The sequence below is a fragment of the Trachypithecus francoisi genome, unplaced genomic scaffold (genome assembly GCF_009764315.1).
Source record: "Trachypithecus francoisi isolate TF-2019V2 unplaced genomic scaffold, Tfra_2.0 Lachesis_group17, whole genome shotgun sequence".
NCBI classification, from domain to species: domain Eukaryota; kingdom Metazoa; phylum Chordata; class Mammalia; order Primates; family Cercopithecidae; genus Trachypithecus; species Trachypithecus francoisi.
In genome coordinates, this window is record NW_022681462.1 from 36,271,085 (window position 1) to 36,291,303 (window position 20,219).

At 42.0% G+C, this 20,219-nt stretch overlaps 1 protein-coding gene across 2 annotated transcripts in view; it reads left to right on the top strand.

Moving 5' to 3' along the window:
• The window catches only part of KCMF1 (potassium channel modulatory factor 1), an 85,795-nt gene that overhangs the window by 15,877 nt on the left and 49,699 nt on the right, over positions 1–20,219 (top strand). The window lies entirely within an intron of this gene.

Sequence of the window (20,219 nt, forward strand, 5' to 3'; positions counted from 1 at the left end):
TATGGTGGCGGGTGCCTGTAATCCCAGTTACTCGGAGGCTGAGGCAGGAGAATCGCTTGAACCTGGGAGGCAGAGGTTGCAGTGAGCCTGCACTCCAGACTGGGCGACAGAGTAAGACTCCGTCTCAAAAAAGAAAAGAAAAAAAGGAAGGTTGATTGACTTACCTAAGGTTTCAGGGGACTCATTTGTTCGGACTTCAGTTCGATGCTACTAGTCTGTTTTCTCATCTGTAAAAGAAGGACACTAATGCCTGTTTAGCTACTCTCTAAGGCTTTTGTTGAGATGAAATGCCAGTGCATGTTAGAAGGTTTTCTAAACTAGATAATTCACTGCATAAATGTAAGGTGATGGTATTTTTTATCACAGTAGATAAGAAATGGAGGTGGGAGCAAGGTAGATAAGTGAAGGATTTTGATTGCCACATGAAGGTCAGTCTTGTTCTTTTCCCATACAGATTGTGGGATGGAAGAAGGAGTAGTGCATTAAAAGTTTTAAGCAGAGAAAAAGAACAATGAAAATTGTCATCATTTAAGAAGATTGCTGTGGTAGTATGTGAGAGAGAGACTGGTGCCTGTGCCTGTGGCAGGGATACCTGTAGACCTTTTTGCTGGAATGAACTTGAGCTTGAAATAAAAAAGACCTGAGTTAGTCAATGGTCATAGGAACAGAAAGAAAAAAGATGCCTTAAGATAAAAGCTCATTGTTGAGAGAGCAAGGAAATAAGGTATGAATTGCAGGACAGCCAGCCAGAGTGCGGGAAGAATTGCAGGTTCTTCTAGTAAATTGGGCAGCTAGGAGGGGAGAGACAGGAAAAAATCTTTTTCAGCTTTTGATGTGTTGAATTTAAGGTGATGATAGGCAACTAGACAGAAATCAGAAGTGGGAAATACTACTCTGGGGTTCAGGGGAGAGAAATTGGGATTTAAGAATTTCATAGCCTTCTACATTGAAGCCTGGGGATAGGCTAGATTTCTAAGGAAGAAAGCGTAGAGAAGGGAGAAGTATGTTCATATTTAGAAGCAAGAGACAGAGGAGTCAGTCAGCCCAAACAGAGAGCTAAGAGGAGGACCCTGCTTGTGTATTGACTTGGAAGGCATCTTTTATAGTATAATAGCACTTGTCATGTGAGTGTTGACTTACTTGTCTGTTTCCTTAAAAATGTAGGCTTCTGCTGGGCGCAGTGACTCACGCCTGTAATCCCAGCACTTTGGGAGGCTGAGGTGGGCAGATGACCTGAGGTCGGGAGTTCGAGACCAGTCTGACCAACATGGAGAAACACCATCTCTACTAAAAAAAAAAAAAAAAATACAAAATTAGCCGGGTGTGGTGGTGCATGCCTGTAATCCCAGCTACTCGGGAGACTGAGGCAGGAGAATCACTTGAACCCGGGAGGCAGAAGTTGGGGTGAGCCAAAATTGCACCATTGCACTCCAGCCTGGGCAACAAGAGCGAAACTCCATCTCAAAAAAAAAAAAAGTAGGCTTCTTGGGAATGGGAATGGGAAGTAGAGTAGATGAAGAGGCAGCAAGGGGAGAAACTAATATTAACCAAGCATCTGCTATATTAATATTTATTGAATGCTTACTATGTGCCAGGCACTGTTGTAAGCATTTCATGTGTACCAACTCATTTAATTCTCTAAACAGTCCTACGAGATATGTATCATTATCTCAGTTTTATAGATTAGGAAATTAATGCACTGAGAAGTTAAGTACCTTGCCCAAGATGGCACAGTATTTGAAGAGCCTGGGTTCTTCACATTAAGCTCTGTATCAAGAACTTTTAGACTGGTTCTTACAGCAGAGACCTCAGTTTAATAAAGGCTTAAAATGTCAGATCAACCCAGCCAGGCATTTATTATTCCATTTTACAAATTAGGAAGTTGAGTTTCAGAGAGGTTAGGTTATTTGTCCTAGGTCCCATAGGTAGTAAGAGAGAAAGCCAGGATTTTAAATCAAACTCTATTAGAGACCAAAGCCCATGAATAGAGATCATTCATATTTAGCTGAGAAGCCATCTGACTTCTTTGAAGAACCAGATAGCAAACGTGGCTTTGGAGGCCACATGGTCTTGATTGCAATTACTCTACTCAGCTGTTGTAGTATGAAAGCAGCCATAAGACTATGCATAAACAGATAAACATGGCTGTCATCTAGTAAATCTTTATGGGCACTGAGTTTGAATTTCATGTAATTTTCAGGCACCACCAAGTATTCTAAGTTCCCCCCACACCGTCATTTAAAAATGTAAAAACCATTCTTAGCAGGTTGCACAAAACCAGATAGGGGACCAGATTTGTCCATGGGCCATAGCTTGCTGACCTTTGCTTTAATCGATTCTTCTAATATATATGTATTGAAAACTTACTCTGTGGAGATGTGCTGGGCACTGGTGACAAAATAACAAAGGGAGTTTCAGTCCTATGAGACAGGTGATTATAATACAGTGTAGTAAGAACTGTAATAAATTTATATTTACCAGATATAGTGGAAAAAAACAGATACAGAGGCTCCATACTTTGGTGAATTTATAAAGGCATCTCAAAAAAGAATGATAGTTGATGAATTGCCAGGCTTGTGGTGTAGGGTGAAGGCGTAGATAGCATTGCTGAGGCAGAAAGGGAGGGACAAATGCCAGGAGATGAGCTTTGTCAAGAGGGTAGGGTGATGAGGAGTGAGTTTGTAGGTAATTTTAAGCCAGGGAGTAACATCTGATTTTTGTGCTCTGAAAGATAGCACTTTGGAGGATGGATCTGCAGGGAGGAAGGTATAGGAGGGAGACAGTTTGGTTACCACAAGAAAAGATAATTGCTGTGGAGGTGAATAAGAGGCATATCTGGTGATTGATTAGGCACAGAGATTGTGGAAGAAGGAAAAGTCTAAGAAATTTGGGTTTCTGGCTTGATTAATTGGGTGTTGCCATTCATCATGATGCATATAGAGGACAGAGAAGCATGCTTTGAGGGTGGGTGCGGGAAGCAGGGAAAAGAGAAGGGTTTTGGCATGTTGGGTTTGAGGTGCCTGAGGGACATCCAGGTACAGATGTCCGGGGGGATTTGAACATGTGAACATGAGGTCTAGACTAAGAGGTGTCCATTGTTGTAAGAGTGATTGATTGCTCAGGGATGGTGAAATTACATGGATTGAGAAGATAAGGAAACTGAATTGAGCATTGAAGGAGCAGGAAAGTAACTGAACAGCCTGGAGAGTGGGAGGACCAGGTGAGAGTATTGGTGTTGACACTTAAGTGATGATTTTCCTGAAAAAGAATATGGTCAGTAGCACTACAGAAAGGTCAAGAAGATAAGGAATGCCGTGTTCATTGGCTTGAGCCATTGGAGTAGGGAAGGTTGTGGAACTTAATGAGCAGTTTCAAAGGAGTGGGCTGGACCCAGATTGCAATGTGTTAAATTCTGACTGAGCATGAGAAATTGAGGACACTACCCAAAGGTTTGGCTCTAAAGGGAAGGAAAGATGACAACAGCTGGAGGTATCTCTAGCACCTAGTGCATATTTTGGCACATAATAGAGACTGGGAAAATTCATTCACTCTACAAATACTGTGCCAGACACTATTACTGAAGCTAGGGATAGAGTAATGAAAGATAAGAGGAACTTCTTCTCACTCTGAAGCTTACATTTTAGTGGAGACTGGGGGTTGGGGGGGTGGAGTAGAAATGAAACGTAATTTTGGAAGGTGATAAATACTCTGAAAGAAATAAAGGAGAGTGAGAGAATAAGGATTGCATAACCTGGCTGGGTGCAGTGACTCACGCCTGTAATCTCAATACTTTGGGAGGCCGAGGTGGGAGGATTGCTTAAGCCCAGAAATTTGAGACCAGCCTGGGCAACACAGGGAGACCCTGTCTCTATTTTAATTAAAAAAAAAAAAAAAATTTGCATAACCATGGAAGTCAGATGATTAGTGTGTGTGGCTGTTTTAGAAAGGATGGTCAGGGAAGGCCTTTTGAGGAGGTGACGTTGGAGCAGAGACTTCATTAAGTATAAAAGCCCTGAGTTGGAACACGGTAGGTTAGTTGAGGAACAACAGGGTGGTTGAAGCTGCTAGGCAAAGAAGAGTAGAGAAGATGAGGTAGGGATACTGGGCCCAGGTTATATGGGACATTTGAGGCCATGGTGAGGAATTTGATTTTGATTCTTGCTCAAAAACCAGTGGATGGTTTTGAGCAAGTGACTGACAACCACTTGTGTGTGAGATCATTCTAGCTGCAGGGTGGAGTGAGGCAAGAGTGTAAGGCAAGACTCCTAATTGGAAGGCTGCTTTGGTCAAAAGATGAAGGTGTCTTTAGCTACGGTGAAGGCATGACAGTGATGAGTAGTGGTGGCCTCGCCCAGGTGTATCTTGAAGGTAGAGACAACGAGGACTTGCTGGTGTAGTGTAGGGGAAAGGAGGAATCAAGGATGGCAGCTCAGTCGTCTTTGTGAAAGCAAATGGTAGAGAAGAGGGCCATTTACTGAGATGGGGAAGGCTGGAGGAAGGGAGAAGCATTTTGGAGATGGAGGTCAGGAGTTCTGTTTCAGGAGTAAATTAGGGATTTCTATCTATTAGATGTTCAAGTGGAAATGTTGTGTAGGCCATTGGGATGACCCAAGTGTATTAATTTGGTTGAATGAATATAAATAGATACATGCTCAGCAGCAGTATGGTTAGAAATCTTGAAGTCAGGAGTTGATGTGATTATGTTGCCTTTCTCTCTAGTTTAAACTTTTTATCAGGTAGACATCATTTTGGTGGCCTGTGAACTTTGTCTTTTTTCCCACAGTTGCAGGAGAGAGATAGAAAGCCCGATGTGTCTTGTGTGCCAGTGCTACAGTGAGACAGGTCCAGGCCTGGAGATCATACTGTGGGAAATAGCCAGTTTGGCAGCTGGATAATGAATTAGTTTATTTTAGTGCATTTCTCTCCAATAAAATCAAGAGGAATATAGAATAACAGACCTTTTGGTCCAGAAGGAAATCAGCCACAGCAGCCTCCTCCCCAGCCCTCTTTCATAATACCTCCAACTGTGGTCTAGAAGAAAGATTGAACCATACTACTTGAGATCATATTACAACTTAGTGACAAAGTCAGGACTAGAATCCAGATCCTGTGACTCATATTTCAACCCATTTTCTACTGTATGTGCTGCTGATATGAGAGACCCAAAACCACAGGCTCAGAGAGAATTTATTAGTTCATCAGTATCCCAAGGCCACACTTCTGCAATAGATGAAATTTTCCTGTTTACTCTTAACTTTTTCCTGAGATGATGAGTAATGAAGTTAGGAATGGAACTTTGGAGCCAGACTGCCTGAGTTCAAACCCCAGCCTGTTCACTTACTGTGACCTTGGGTAAGTTATTTATCTCTCTCTGTATCATTTTATGAAATAGGCTTAATGTTGAGTAACCTCAGAGAATGGTTGTTATTGGATGGTTTTATATAGAAAATGTTTGGAGTAGTGCGTAACGTGTGGTAAGCAGTCATCATTTTAGTTTTTTTTTTTTTTTTTTTCTGAGATGGAGTCTCACTGTGTCACCTAGGCTGGAGTGCAGTGGCGCGATCTTGGCTTACTGCAGCCTCTGCCTCCCAGGTTCAAGTGATTCTCCTACCTCAGCCTCCCAGGTAGCTGGGACTACAAACGCATGCCACCACACCCAGCTAATTTTTGTATTTTTAGTAGAGATGGGGTTTCGCCATGTTGGCCAGGCCAGTCTCAAACTCCTGACCTCAGATGAGCAACTGCGCCCGGCCCATTTTAGCTTATAGTAACCATCTTCATTTTCTTCTTGGATACAGAAAAATAGCTGTCTACCATCCTTATAAATACTTTGCATACAGTTTTAAAGATTTTATTTTTATGTGTTTTTTTGTTTTTATTTTTGTTTTTCTTTGAGACAGAGTCTCACTCTGTCGCCTAGGCTGGAGTGAAGTGGCACAATCTTGGCTCACTGCAAGCTCTGCCTCCCGGGTTCATGCCATTCTCCTGCCTCAGCCTCCCGAGTAGCTGGGACTAAAGGCGCCCGCCACCACACCCAGCTAATTTTTTGTATTTTTAGTAGAGACGGGATTTCACTGTGTTAGCCAGGATGGTCTTGATCTCCTGACCTCATGCTCCGCCTGTCTCAGCCTCCCAAAGTGCTGAGATTACAGGCATGAGCCACTGCGCCCAGCCTTATTTGTATGTTTTTAAATTGACACGTTGTATATATTGTACATATTTATTATGTATAACATGTTTTGAAATATGTGTACATTGAGGAATGGCTAAATTGAGCTAACATATATAACACCTCACATATTCTTCGTGGTGACTTTGGATATAATTTGAGTGCCAACAACATGCAAGGTACATTTCCTTGTATAAGATATGGTCTGTGCCCTCAAGGAGTCTTTATTTTAATGGGAAAGAAAGTGTAGAAATACAAGGTACACTACAAGGCTTACCTGTTTAAAATTATAGGGCAGTAAGAACTACAAATAGGCCGGGCGCGGTGGCTCAAGCCTGTAATCCCAGCACTTTGGGAGGCCGAGACGGGCGGATCACGAGGTCAGGAGATCGAGACCATCCTGGCTAATATGGTGAAACCCCGTCTCTACTAAAAAATACAAAAAACTAGCCGGGCCAGGTGGCGGGCGCCTGTAGTCCCAGCTACTCGGGAGGCTGAGGCAGGAGAATGGCGTAAACGCGGGAGGCGGAGCTTACAGTGAGCTGAGATCCGGCCACTGCACTCCAGCCTGGGCGACAGAGCCAGACTCCGTCTCAAAAAAAAAAAAAAAAAAAAAACTACAAATAGTCTCTTCCTTTCCTTAGTCTGTGAATTAAGAATGTGTTCAGATGAAAGCCAGGGGACTGAGGAGGAGTTTGAGCAAGTTTTGTGAAGAAAATAGAAGCAGATAGACATTCCAGGACAATGAGTGTGTAGGACAGCAGCTAGGGCAGGAAAACACAAGGGAGAATTTGTGAACGGTGAAAAGAACAGTTTTGCTAAGGAAAAGCCCATGAAAGACAGTGATTAGGATCCACTGGGGGTATACAGGACCAAGCATACCAAGCTTAGGTCTTTTTCAACTGGGCTTCTAAATTGGTGTATCAGAGCATCGCCACAGGCAGTATCTTTTTGCTGGGTTCAGTGTGTAATCCCAGCACTTTGGGAGGTCGAGGCAGGCAGGTCCCTTGAGCCCTGGTGTTCAAGACTAGCCTGAACAACATGACAAAACCCTGTTTCTACAAAAAAATTAGCCGGGCGTGGTGGCACATGCCTGTAGTCCCAGCTACTTGGAAGGCTGAGACAAAAAGATCACCTGAGCCTGGGAGGTTGAGGCTGTGGTGAGCCATGATTGTGCCACTGCACTCCAGCCCAGGCAATAGTGTGAGACCCTGTGTCAAAAAGAAACAGAAACAGGAAAACAAAACAAAACAACAAAAAAACTAAAGACAGTATCTTTGCTTCATTAGGGTGTGTCAGACAAGACTGTCATTGTCCCCATGGACATAATAGATGTGTTGGATGATAGTATAAGAGGAGCTCATTGCGATTGAGTAGCTCACAGAGTGTTGATCCACGGGTAGTGTCAGCCTGGAATACAGAGAAGATCACCGAGGTGATCATCACTTTTTTCTGTTGGGAGATAATTTGTTTTGTATGGACCGAGATTAACACATAGTTGACATACTCCCTTAATCTACTATCCAGCTTCACATCAACATTTTATCATTTTTTTGGGTCAGTTCTCTACATCCATGTTTTGTTTGTTTGTTTATGTATGTTTTTATTTATTTATTTTTGAGAAGCAATTTCACTCTTGTCCCCCAGGCTGGAGTGCAGTGGTACAATCTCGGCTCACTGCAACCTCTGCCTCCTGGGTTCAAGTGATTCTGCTGCCTCAGACTCCCAGGTAGCTGGGACTGCAGGCACTCGCCACTGTGCCTGGCTATTTTTTGTATTTTTAGTAGAGACTGGGTTTCATCGTGTTGGCCAGTCTGGCCTCAAACTCCTGACCTCAAGTGATCCACCAACCTTGGCCTCCCAAAGTGGTAGGATTACAGGCGTGAGCTACAACACCTGACCTACCCCCCGTTTTTGAGTTTGAACATTTTAAAGCAGATTTTAGAGCTGTGTATCCTTTTACTCACAAATATTTCTGTATTTATCCGTAACTGCTGGATAGTGATGTACTACACACACACGTGTGTGTGTGTGTGTGTGTATGTGGAATTGCAATGTTACTATCACACCTCACTACATTAACAATACTTTTTTTTTTTTTTTTTTTTTTTTGAGACAGAGTTTCTTTCACTCTTGTTGCCCAGGCTGGAGTGCAATGGTGCAATCTCAGCTCACTACAACCTCTACCTCCCGGTTTCAAGCAATTCTCCTGCCTCAGCCTCCTGAATAGCTGGGATTGCAGGAATACGCCACCACTCCCAGCTAATTTTGCATTTTCAGTAGAGACAGGGTTACTCCATGTTGGTCAGGATGGTTTCAAACTCCCAACCTTAGGTGATCCACCTGCCTTGGCCTCCCAAAGTGCTGGGATTACAGTCATGAACCACCACGCCCGGCCAACAACACTTCTTTAATATTTAATACTCAGTTCACGTTCAGTTTTCTCATTTGTCAAATATGTCTTTTTAGTTTGTTAAAATCAAGATCCGTATAAGATCCACATGTCACATTTGGTTGATAGGTCCTTTAAAATGTCTATTTATAGTAACCCTCCTTTTGAAAATACTGTTTATTTGTTGAAAAAACTAGATCATTCCTTTGATAGTATTTCCCATATTTGGGATTGCATTTTAATGATATTTTAATGTTATTTTCGTCACCTATATTTCTTTTAAGTGGTACTCAGTTCTAGAGCTTTTTTGAAATTTAAATTTTATTATTATTATTATTATTATTTTGAGACGGAGTCTTGCTTTGTTGGCCATGCTGGAGTGCAGTGGTGCAATCTCAGCTCACTACAACCTCCGCCTCCTGGGTTTAAGCGATTTTCCTGCCTCAGCCTCCCAATTAGCTGGGATTGCAGGCGCCCACCACCAAGCCCAGCTAATTTTTGTATTTTTAGTGGAGATGGGGTTTCACCATGTTGGTCAGGCTTGTCTCGAACTACTGACCTCGTGATCCACCCGCCTTGGCCTCCCAAAGTGCTGGGATTACAGGTGTGAGCCAATCGTGCCTGGCCAATTTTGTTATTTTGTTTTTCTTGGTATGATAGATGTGTTCAGAGTTTCAGGGTATCAGTTCTAGAGTCTTGATTCAGGTTGTCTTTGGTAAGAATATTTCATAGGTGCTGAAAATGTTTTTATAAAAATGTTAGTATTATACTTCTTAACTGCATCACACTGACAGGCTTACAATGTCTGGTTGTCTCAGTAGATTCAGATGTCAGGCTATCCCTTTATTGTCTGTCACTAATGTGAGCTGCTTGGATCTATTCTTTGTTAGTGATTGCAAGAGGTTGACTTTCCAACTTTATCATTTTTATTTCTGTGTTTACTCATTAGAATTCTTTTATAGGCCGGGCGCGGTGGCTCAAGCCTGTAATCCCAGCACTTTGGGAGGCCGAGACGGGCGGATCACGAGGTCAGGAGATCGAGACGATCCTGGCTAACATGGTGAAACGCCCGGCGGGAGGCCGAGACGGGCGGATCACGAGGTCAGGAGATCGAGACCATCCTGGCTAACATGGTGAAACCCCGTCTCTACTAACATACACAAAAAACTAGCCGGGCGAGGTGGCGGGCGCCTGTAGTCCCAGCTACTCGGGAGGCTGAGGCAGGAGAATGGCGTGAACCCGGGAGGCGGAGCTTGCAGTGAGCTGAGATCCGGCCACTGCACTCCAGCCTGGGCAACAGAGCGAGACTCCGTCTCAAAAAAAAAAAAATAAATAAATAAAAATAAAAAAAAGAATTCTTTTATAAAGAACTGTTGGCTGAGCACTGTGGCTCATGCCTGTAATCCCAACACTGGGAGGCCAAGTTGGAAAGATCACTTGAGGCCAAGAGTTCAAGACAAATGTGGGCAATACAGTGAGACCCTGTGTCTTTAAAAAATCCATTTTTAAAAAGAACTCTTATTCACACACTTTAAAGAAATCACTAGAGGCCGGGCGCGGTGGCTCAAGCCTGTAATCCCAGCACTTTGGGAGGCCGAGACGGGCGGATCACAAGGTCAGGAGATCGAGACCATCCTGGCTAATACAGTGAAACCCCGTCTCTACTAAAGAATACAAAAAACTAGCCGGGCGACGAGGCGGGCGCCTGTAGTCCCAGCTACTTGGGAGGCGGAGGCAGGAGAATGGCGTGAACCTGGGAGGCGGATGGCGTGAACCTGGGAGGCGGAGCTTGCAGTGAACTGAGATCCGGCCACCGCACTCCAGCCTGGGCGACAGAGCCAGACTCCGTCTCAAAAAAAAAAAAAAAAAAAAATCACTAGAATGCTCAAATGTAAAGGAAACATGAAAACAATATATGATAAAATAATATGCCTTTCAAGATACAGATGCTCAGGAAGTTATTTGAAGCAGTAATGAAGAAGTCAGATACTCTATGAATGTGATGGCTTCAAATGCAAGTCTGAAACAGACATGTCCTATTGAGGTTCAGATACCACAAGCAGCATTGCCGTCAATGTTGTTTCTTTTTGAACAGCTCATGGTGTCAAGTTCCAAACAATTGTATTACTGGTGATTTCAGTGTGTGTGTTAAAATCATGCAAAAGTACTTAGTGTCGATATAAAAAATTGAGTTAGCTTCTACACTCAAGTAATTATAAGGTTTTTCTTTTGGGACATTTGACAGTTACGTGAAAGATGAGTCTTCATTGTATAGTATTGTCTGTCACACTGCAGGTGTCTAGAATCGCTGATAGTGTTCTCTCAAATGCCAACCTGTCACACAATCATTGTGACAACCAAATTTTCATTTTACCCTCTGAAGTAATGTCACCCTCATTAAGAACCATTGGTCAATTGACAATAGGAAGATAGGAAATCAAGTAACCAGTATAAGTAAGCAAACATTTGAAAATAGGAGCTAAAAATTATCTCTCTTTTTGCTGATATTACTTTATACCTAAATAACCTAAGAGTTTTTTTGTTTGTTATTGTTTTCTTTTTGAGACAGAGCCTTGCTTTTTCGCTCAGGCTGGAGTGCAGTGGCACAATCTTGGCTCACTGCAACCTCCACCTCCTGGGTTCAAGCAATTCTCCTGCCTCAGCCTCCTGAGTAGCTGGGATTACAAACGTGCACCACCACGCCCGGCCAATTTTTGTGTTTTTAGTAGAGACAGGGTTTCACCATGTTGGCCAGCCTGGTCTCAAACTCCTGATCTCAGGTGATCCACCCTCCTTGGCCTCCCAAAGTGCTGGGATTACAGGAGTGAGCCACTGTGCCCGGCCTAACCTAAGAGTCTCTTAAAAATTACTAGAATTAATTAGATAATTTAATAAGTAGCTGGGTATGTATAGTGATTCTTTGCTTAATGACAGGGATACATGCTGAGAAATGCATCATTAGGTGATTTTGTCATTGTGTGAACATCATAGAGTGTACTTACAGAAACCTAGATGGTAGAGCCTACTACACATCTGGGCTATGTGGCATAGCCTGTTACTCCTAGGCTACAAACCTCTACAGTATGTTACTGTACTGAATGCTGTAGGTAATTATAACAGAATAATAACTGTATCTAAACACAGAAAAGATACAATAAAAATGTATGATCTTATGAGACTGCCGTGGTTATGCAGTCTATTGTTGATTTAAGTGTTGTGCATGACTATACCTAGTGTGACAACTACTCAGTCATAGAACAGGTTTGCTACTTAGTTTCACTGAAAATTTTTTTTGTAGTGCTCACTTTTTTTTCCCTCATAAAATTGCTTGTCTCTTCCTGATTGTTGTAGGTCTTGAGGATGTTAAACCTTTTTAATTACAGGATTTTTTTTCCATTTTCATTTGGCTTATATGTAGTGTCTTGGTTCCCCAAAAGATACTCATTTTTATTTTAGACATATCCTCTGCCTTTCCTTTTGGCTTTCTGGATTTCATCATATCTAAAAAGGCAATTACCATGCCCATGATTCTTTTGTTTGCTTTTAAGACCAAAAAGGTGAAAAAGCAATTGAGGGGGGGACTTGAAGAAGGCATATATTTCTTAACCCTCACTCCCCCGTGGTCTCCTCTTAAGAGGAAGGCATCATATTAGGAAATGGATCACAGAGTAAGACACAGAGCCCAGAAATGGAGGAGACATTTCTGAAGGAGGCAAGGAGTGTGAGGTACCTTGTAGAACTGTTGAGTGGTATCTGTTCAGTTATTGTACCTCATCTATAAGTGTTGAAAGGCCTTGGGGTTGAGGGAGCACTTAACAGTGCCTTGCATACTAATTTGATGTTGACTTACGGCAAAAAATAAATTTTCTTTTTTTCTTCTTTTTTTTTTTTTGAGATGGAATCTCACTTTGTCGTCCAGGCTGGAGTGCAGTGGTGCAATCCTGGCTCACTGCAACCTCCGCCTCCCGGGTTCAAGTGATTCTCATGCCTAGGCCTCCTGAGTAGCTAGGATTACAGTTGTGCATCATCACACCCACCCAGCTGTTGTTTTTTGTTTTTGTTTTTTGTTTGTTTTTTGGATTTTTTTGTATTTTTAGTAGAGACAGGGTTTCTCCATGTTGGCCAGGCTGGTCTTGAACTCCTGACCTCAAGTGATCTGCCTTGGCCTTCCAAAGTGCTGGGATTACAGGCATGAGTCCCCGCACCCAGCCAAAAAATACATTTTACTTACTTACTTATTTATGTGTTTATTTATGTATTTATTTATTTATTTTTTTTTTTTTTTTGAGACGGAGTCTCGCAGTCGCCCAGGCTGGAGTGCAGTGGCCGGATCTCAGCTCACTGCAAGCTCCGCCTCCCGGGTTTACGCCATTCTCCTGCCTCAGCCTCCCGAGTAGCTGGGACTACAGGCGCCCGCCAACTCGCCCGGCTAGTTTTTTCTATTTTTTAGTAGAGACGGGGTTTCGCCGTGTTAGCCAGGATGGTCTCGATCTCCTGACCTCGCGATCCACCCGTCTCGGCCTCCCAAAGTGCTGGGATTACAGGCTTGAGCCACCGCGCCCGGCCTATTTATGTATTTATTTTTGAGACAGAGTTTTGCTCTTGTTGCCTAAGCTGTGGAGTACAGTGGTGTGATCTTGGCTCACTGCAACTTCTGCTTCCCAGGTTCAAGGGCTTCTCCTGCCTCGGCCTCCCGAGTAGCTGGGATTACAGGTGCGCGCCACCACGCCTGGCTGATTTTTTTGTATTTTTAGTAGAAACAGGTTTTCACCATGTTAGCCAGGATGTCCTCAAACTCCTGACCTCAGGTGAACCACCCGCTTTGGCCTCCCAAAGTGCTGGGATTATAGGCATGAGCCACTGCACCTGGCCTCTTACTTACTTACTTAGTTACTTATTTATCCAAGTGTCGCCCAGGCTGAAGTGCAGTGGCCTGATCTCTGCTCACTGCCTCCTCAGCCTCCTGGGTTGAAGCAATTCTTTTGCCTCAGCCTCCCAAGTAGCTGGGATTACAGGCGCCTGCCACCACACCCAGCTAATTTTTGTATTTTTTAAGTAGAGACATGGTTTCACCATGTTGGCCAGGCTGGTCTTGAACTCCTGAATTTATGATCTGCCTACCTCGGCCTCTCAAAGTGTTGGGATTACAGGCATGAGCCACCACACCCTGCCTCATTTATTTTTTATAACAAATATTTTAATGCCTATTGATTATCCTGAAATAAGGTTAATAGGTGAGTCTTTAACTACATTAGGATCTGACATTATAGTGAAGTAACTGAGTACCTGCTTAAAAGAAATAAGATCAGAAGAACTTTCATTTTCCTCTACTATTTATAGATATGGGGAGATACCAGAATGAAAACTGTTAGAATGAGTAAAAGCAGAATTATTTGCATATAAGAGAAAGGGGGAAATAATTTTGTTTGATATAGGGATAACATAAGACAAATTACATACTTTCCACATGGAAAAATAAAAATAGTATCACGTAGTCACCAGTGAGTTTGCCCTAATTATAGTATCAAAATAATTCCCAGTTAGAGGCCCTGACATGAGACAAGGAAGTGAGGAAATCTCACAGAAAACCTGGTGGCATTTACATTCAGCCCCTAGTACTTAAATGTCCCTTAGCGAAAATATCTCTTGATAGGCAATGAGGAATAAAGGATAGATTAGAAAAAGAAGCAGTAATAGATGTGTGGTTGACTTTAGGGGACATTAAAAAAAAAGAAATGATAGCAACTTCAAAATAAATAAGTTCAATATTTAATTTTTACAACAGATGTCTATTGTGTCACAAAAAATTAAACATAACTAAGATGATGTTGATGTGAAATACATATATATACATACACACACACATATATATGTATGTATGTATGTATGTGTTTTTTTTCTTTCCTTTGAGATGGAGTCTCGCTCTGTCGCCCAGGCTGGAGTATAGTGGCACGATCTCAGCTCACTGCAAGCTCCACGTCCTGGGTTCACGCCATTCTCCTGCCTCAGCCTCCCGAGTAGCTGGGACTACAGGCGCCCGCCACCTCGCCTGGCTAATTTCTCTGTATTTTTAGTAGAGATGGCGTTTCACCGTGTTAGCCAGGATGGTCTCAATCTCCTGACCTTGTGATCCGCCTGTCTCAGCCTCCCAAAGTGCTGGGATTACAGACGTGAGCCACCGCACCCGGCTATGAAATATATTTTTTAATGTTAATAAAATCCAGCAAGAATCCTGTGTTTCATAAGCCCCTTGTAATTTAATAATGTTTAGAAATAAATATCTTCGGTCTCTATTTCATATTTGGAAGTTATAGCTCTGAAAGCAATCTGATCAGGTACAGTGTACTGGAAAGTCAGCTACAAATGGCTTTGTCATCCAATTTTCTGGAATGTTAAACAGACTTTGGTAAAGTTCTAAATGAAGCAAAACAATATTAATTTGTGGAATAGTGACATACTAGAAAATAAGTGTTTACTAAAGCTGCAAATAATATTTTGTGTTAAGGTAAACAATTGAATTAGGTATTGTGCTTAGATAATTTTACTTTTTTTTTTTTTTTTTAAGGAGTCAGGGTCTTGCTTTGTTGCCCAGGCTGGAGTGTAGTGGCATGATCATAGCTCACTGCAGCTTTGCACTCCTGGGCTCAAGCAATCCTCCCACTTCAGCATCCTGAGTAGCTAGGGCTACAAACAAGTGCTGCCATGCTCAGCTAAAGTTTTGGGGTTAGTTTTGTTTTGTTTTGTGGGGGGTTTTATCTTTTTTCTTTTTCTTTTTTTTTTTTTTGTAGAGATGGGGTCTCACTGTTGCCCAGGCTGGTCTTAAACTCCTGGTCTCAAGTGATCTTCCTGCTCTGCTTCCCAAAGTGCTGAGATTACAGGTATGAACCACTACTCACAGCCTTATATTATTTTATTTTATTAATAAATTAATTGTTTCTTTTTTTGAGATAGGGTCTCTCTCTGTCACTTAGGTTGGAGTGCAGTAGCGTGATCTTGGCTCACTGAAACCTCTGCCTCCCAGGTTCAAGTGATTCTGTATCCACCTCAGCTTCCTGAGTAGCTGTGACTACAGGTGTACACCACCATGCCCAGCTAATTTTTTGCATTTTTTGGTAGAGACAGGGTCATGTTGGCCAGGCTGGTCTCGAACTCCTGACCTCAAGTGATCTGCCTGCCCTAGCCTCCCAAAGTGCTAGGATAACAGGTGTGAGCCACTGCACCCGGCCCCCAGCCTTACATAATTTTAAAGTTTTGGGTTTTTAGTTTCCTTCTTGAATGTCTGGTAGGAGGTTTAGAAAATCCTGTTGGGATGCTGAACAATTCTTTATTGCATTTTCTGTGCATTGCAAAATGCCTAGCATCTTTGGCACTTTTACTCAATAAATGCCAGTGCAACCCCTAATCATTGTGATGACCAAAAAATAGCCTCCATACCATTCCAGAATGTCCCGTGGGGGTGATACCTCCCAGTTGAGAGTGATAGTAACTGAATTGATTTTACTGAAAACCTGTAGTTTGAAAAACACACGATCACATGTTGCCTAGCAACATAGATACATTCTGAGATCCATTGTTAGACAATTTCATAATCATGTGAATATCATAGAGTGTACTAACACAAACCGAGATGGTACAGCCTACTGTACATCTAGGCTATGTGGATAGCTTATTGTTTAAGCTAGAAACCTGCATAATATGTTGCTGTACTCAATACTGTAGGCAATTATAACACAATGGTGTTTGTGGTTCTAAACGTATCTAAACATATGATAGTAAAATTATCATATAATAAATTTGTGGACCACCATCAAATATGCAGTCCTTCATTGGCCTAATCATGGTAGGCTTTGGCATCCTCCTCAAAACAAGTTGAAGAATTGATTGTATTAATAACATTAGTGCAAATACAGAATTGTTACTTTCCTGGTGTTGATGGATCTACTTCAGTTAGCTTTGTTCTTTACATTCTGGTTTTCAGACTCCAGTATAAATATTAATGGCCCTACTAAACTCATTTAACCTCCAGTTTAGATGGTACCAGTGTCCTATGAAATATGCAGAAACCCTTTCAAAAAAGCATGTTTCAGTTTGTCTTTTAAACTCTGCCCATAACGCATGCATTGACAGAGCATTCGTTGTACCATCAGAGAATCATCCTTTGAACCACCTGCCTCCTTGTTAGCTTACTTTTTAAAAATAAGCTGTTATTTTGGGATAATTTTTGATTCACAGATAAGTTGCAAAGGGTAGTATAGAGACTTCCCATATACTCCTTACCTAGTTTTTCCTAATGTTGATATTTTGCATTACCTTGGTACATTTGTCAAAACTAAGAAACTAACACTAGTACATTATTACTAATAAAGCTCCTGACTTTATTGGGGTTTTACTTTTTTTTTTTTCTCACTTATATCCCTTTTCTCTGTGTGATCCAGGATACCAGGTTGCCATTTATTGTCTCCTGGTTTTGACCTTAGTAACTACAGAGAACTGAGTGTACTGCCTCTTTGTGATAGCTCTGTATAGAGCTGTGGCATCCCCCCAGCATTGCCTGTTCCCAGCTCTTTTGCTAAACAGCCCATTTTGTCCTTTAGTAATTTATCTTGGTGTAGTTTCTAGATACTTTGCCATTCTGTCTATATACTATATATACTAACTATATAACTATATATACTACTGTACTTGTTTCCCATTTTAAAACAAGACACACAGAACTGAATGTAGTTCTTCACATATGGTCTGGCAAGAGTAAAATGTTGTAGATATATCACAGTTATGAATCTTGTATGGCTATTAATGCAACCTAAGCTTGCTTGTTTATTTGCTGGCATTTTTAGCAACTGTATCTCATCTTGGGCTAATATTGAAGCTAAGCTTTTGCTTAATTATTCCAGGATTTCTTATCGCATGAATTGTTGTTTTATCCAAAGGCAAAACTTTGTACGAAGTCCTTTTAAAATTCATCCTGTTTTACATACGCGTTTGCCTTGCTTCAATCTCTGTTCTGTCATCCAGCATTTTAACTGTTTGTTTTATGCACAAGCTTATAAATGTTTGCTGTCATTTTCTTTTCTTTTTATTTTTAATTTGTTTGTTTGTTTGTTTTAAATAGAGACAGGGTCTCCCTATGTTGCCCAGGTGGGTCTCAAACTCCTGGGCTCAAGGAATCCTGCTGCCTAGGATTACAAGCATGAGCTACCACACCCGGCCTACTGTCATTTTCTAAGTCACTAATAAAAACATGTATAAAATAGGGTCAAGTACAGGACCTTACAGGCCCAAGATAACTGGGCAAATGAAAGAGGCTATAGCAAGCATGTAATTGTGTGAGGAAGCTAAAAAGGGTTAGCATAGGGTAAAGGCCCTGATTCTGCCTTAGAGTAGTCACCCTTTACCTGAGGGGGACATTTTTCCAAGACCACTCAGTGGGTGCCTAAACCTGTGGATAGTACAGAACCCTGTGTGTCCTGTTTTTCATCTGATAACCAGCTACTAAGTGACTGCTGGGCAGGAATACAGCACAGTGAGGCCAAGCAAAGGGATGATTCACCTGCCGAGTGGGACAGTGCACGATTTCATCACACTATTCAAAACAGCATGTAGTTTAAAACTTATGAATTGTTTGTCTCCAGAATTTTCCATTTAATATTTTCAGACCGTTGTTGACCATGGATAACTGAAACCTCAGAAAGCAAAACTTTGGGGCCGGACGTGGTAGCTCACGCCTGTAATCCTAGCACTTTGGGAGGCCGAGGTGGGCAGATCACGAGGTCAGGAGATTAAGACTATCCTGGCTAACATGGTGAAAACCCATCTCTACTAAAAGTACCAAAAATTACCGGGTGTGATGGTTGGTGCCTGTAGTCCCAGCTACTCGGGAGGCTGAGGCAGGAGAATAGCGTGAACCAGGGAGGTGGAGTTTACAGTGAGTCGGGATCACGCCACTGCACTCCTGCCTGGGCAACAGAGCAAGTCTCCATCTCAGAAGAAAAACAACAACAAAAAAAAGAAAACAAAACTTCGGATTGGGAGGACTACAGTATATTCTTACCTGTGGGTGGTGCCTAAGCTAGAACTCTTGCAGAGCATGAGAACAACTGAATTTTTTGGAGGGGGGCAGGTGGTGGGCACAGGGTCTGTCTTAACTGAGAATGAAGCCAGTTATGATTCACGGGATTGTTCACCTATCTTTTATATTACTGGTCATGCCTCAATCTTCTATCTTGAGATTTTCGTGCTTGAACTAGACCTTTTTATGAATGGCATTGAAAATTTTGGAGGACTGTAGGCCTATGTATGTATGTATGTATGTATGTATGTATTTATTTATTTATTTTTGAGCTGGAGTTTCACTCTTGTCGCCCAGGCTGGAGTGCAATGGCACAATCTCAGCTCATTGCAACCTCCGCATCCCAGGTTCAAGCAGTTCTCCTGCCTCAGCCTCTCGAGTAGCTGGGATTCAGCTCACTCCAACCTCTGCCTCCCGAGTTCAAGTGATTCTCCTGCCTCAGTCTCCCAAGTAGCTGGGATTACTGGCACCTGCCACTGTACCCAGCTAATTTCTGTATTTTTAGTAGAGACAGGGTTCCACCACGTTTTGGCCAGGCTAGTCTTGAACTCCCTGAACTCAGATGATCCACCCGCCTCGGCCTCCCAAAGTGCTGGGATTATAGGCATGAGCCACCGTGCCTGGCCTAAATTTTTATTTTTAATTGAGACATGATAATTATACATATTTCTAGGGTACATGGTGATATTTTGCTTTTTTATTTTTTATTTTATTTATTTATTTTTGAGACGGAGTCTCGCTCTGTCGCCCAAGCTGGAGTGCAGTGGTACGATCTCAGCTCACTGCAAGCTCCCCCTATTGGGTTCACGCCATTCTCCTGCCTCAGCCTGCCAAGTAACTGGGATCAGTTACTGCCACCACACCTGGCTAATTTTTTTGTATTTTTAGTAGGGATGGGGTTTCACCATTTTAGCCAGAATGGTCTCAAACTCCTGACCTCAGATGATCCACCCACCTCAGTCTCCCAAAGTGCTGGGATTACAGGCATGAGCCACTGCCCTTGGCTTAAATTTTTTATTTTTAATTGACTCACGATAGTTACACATATTTCTAGGGTACATGGTGATATTTTGCTTTTTTTTTTTAATTTTTATTTTTTGATAAAGTAGTGATAAGCTCTCACTGTGTTTCCCAGGATAGTCTCAATCCCTGGCCTTAAATGGTCCTCCCATCTTGGCCTCACAAAGTGCTGGGATTATAGGCATAAACCACCACACCCAGCCGATAGTGATAGTTCAATAAATACGTATAGTGTGTAATGACCAGATTTGGGTAATTAGCATATCTGTCACCTCAAACATTTATCACTCATTTGTGTTAAGAGCATTCAAAATCCTCTCAGCTATTTGAAAATATGCAATAAATTATTGTTAATTAGGCATACTTCTTTTATTTACCAAGCATGTATTTGAATAACATACTTCCTCTTCAGTAATGCCTGGGCACATATCAGTTCCTATTTTTCTATTTTTTTCCCCTCTCCTACTCATCTTTTTCTTAATGTTTAGGAGTCCATTGTTATATTTGTTACTGATATTTCTCCCTACTTCTTGTCATTTGAGTTTGTTTATGGAACCTTTTGCCAATAT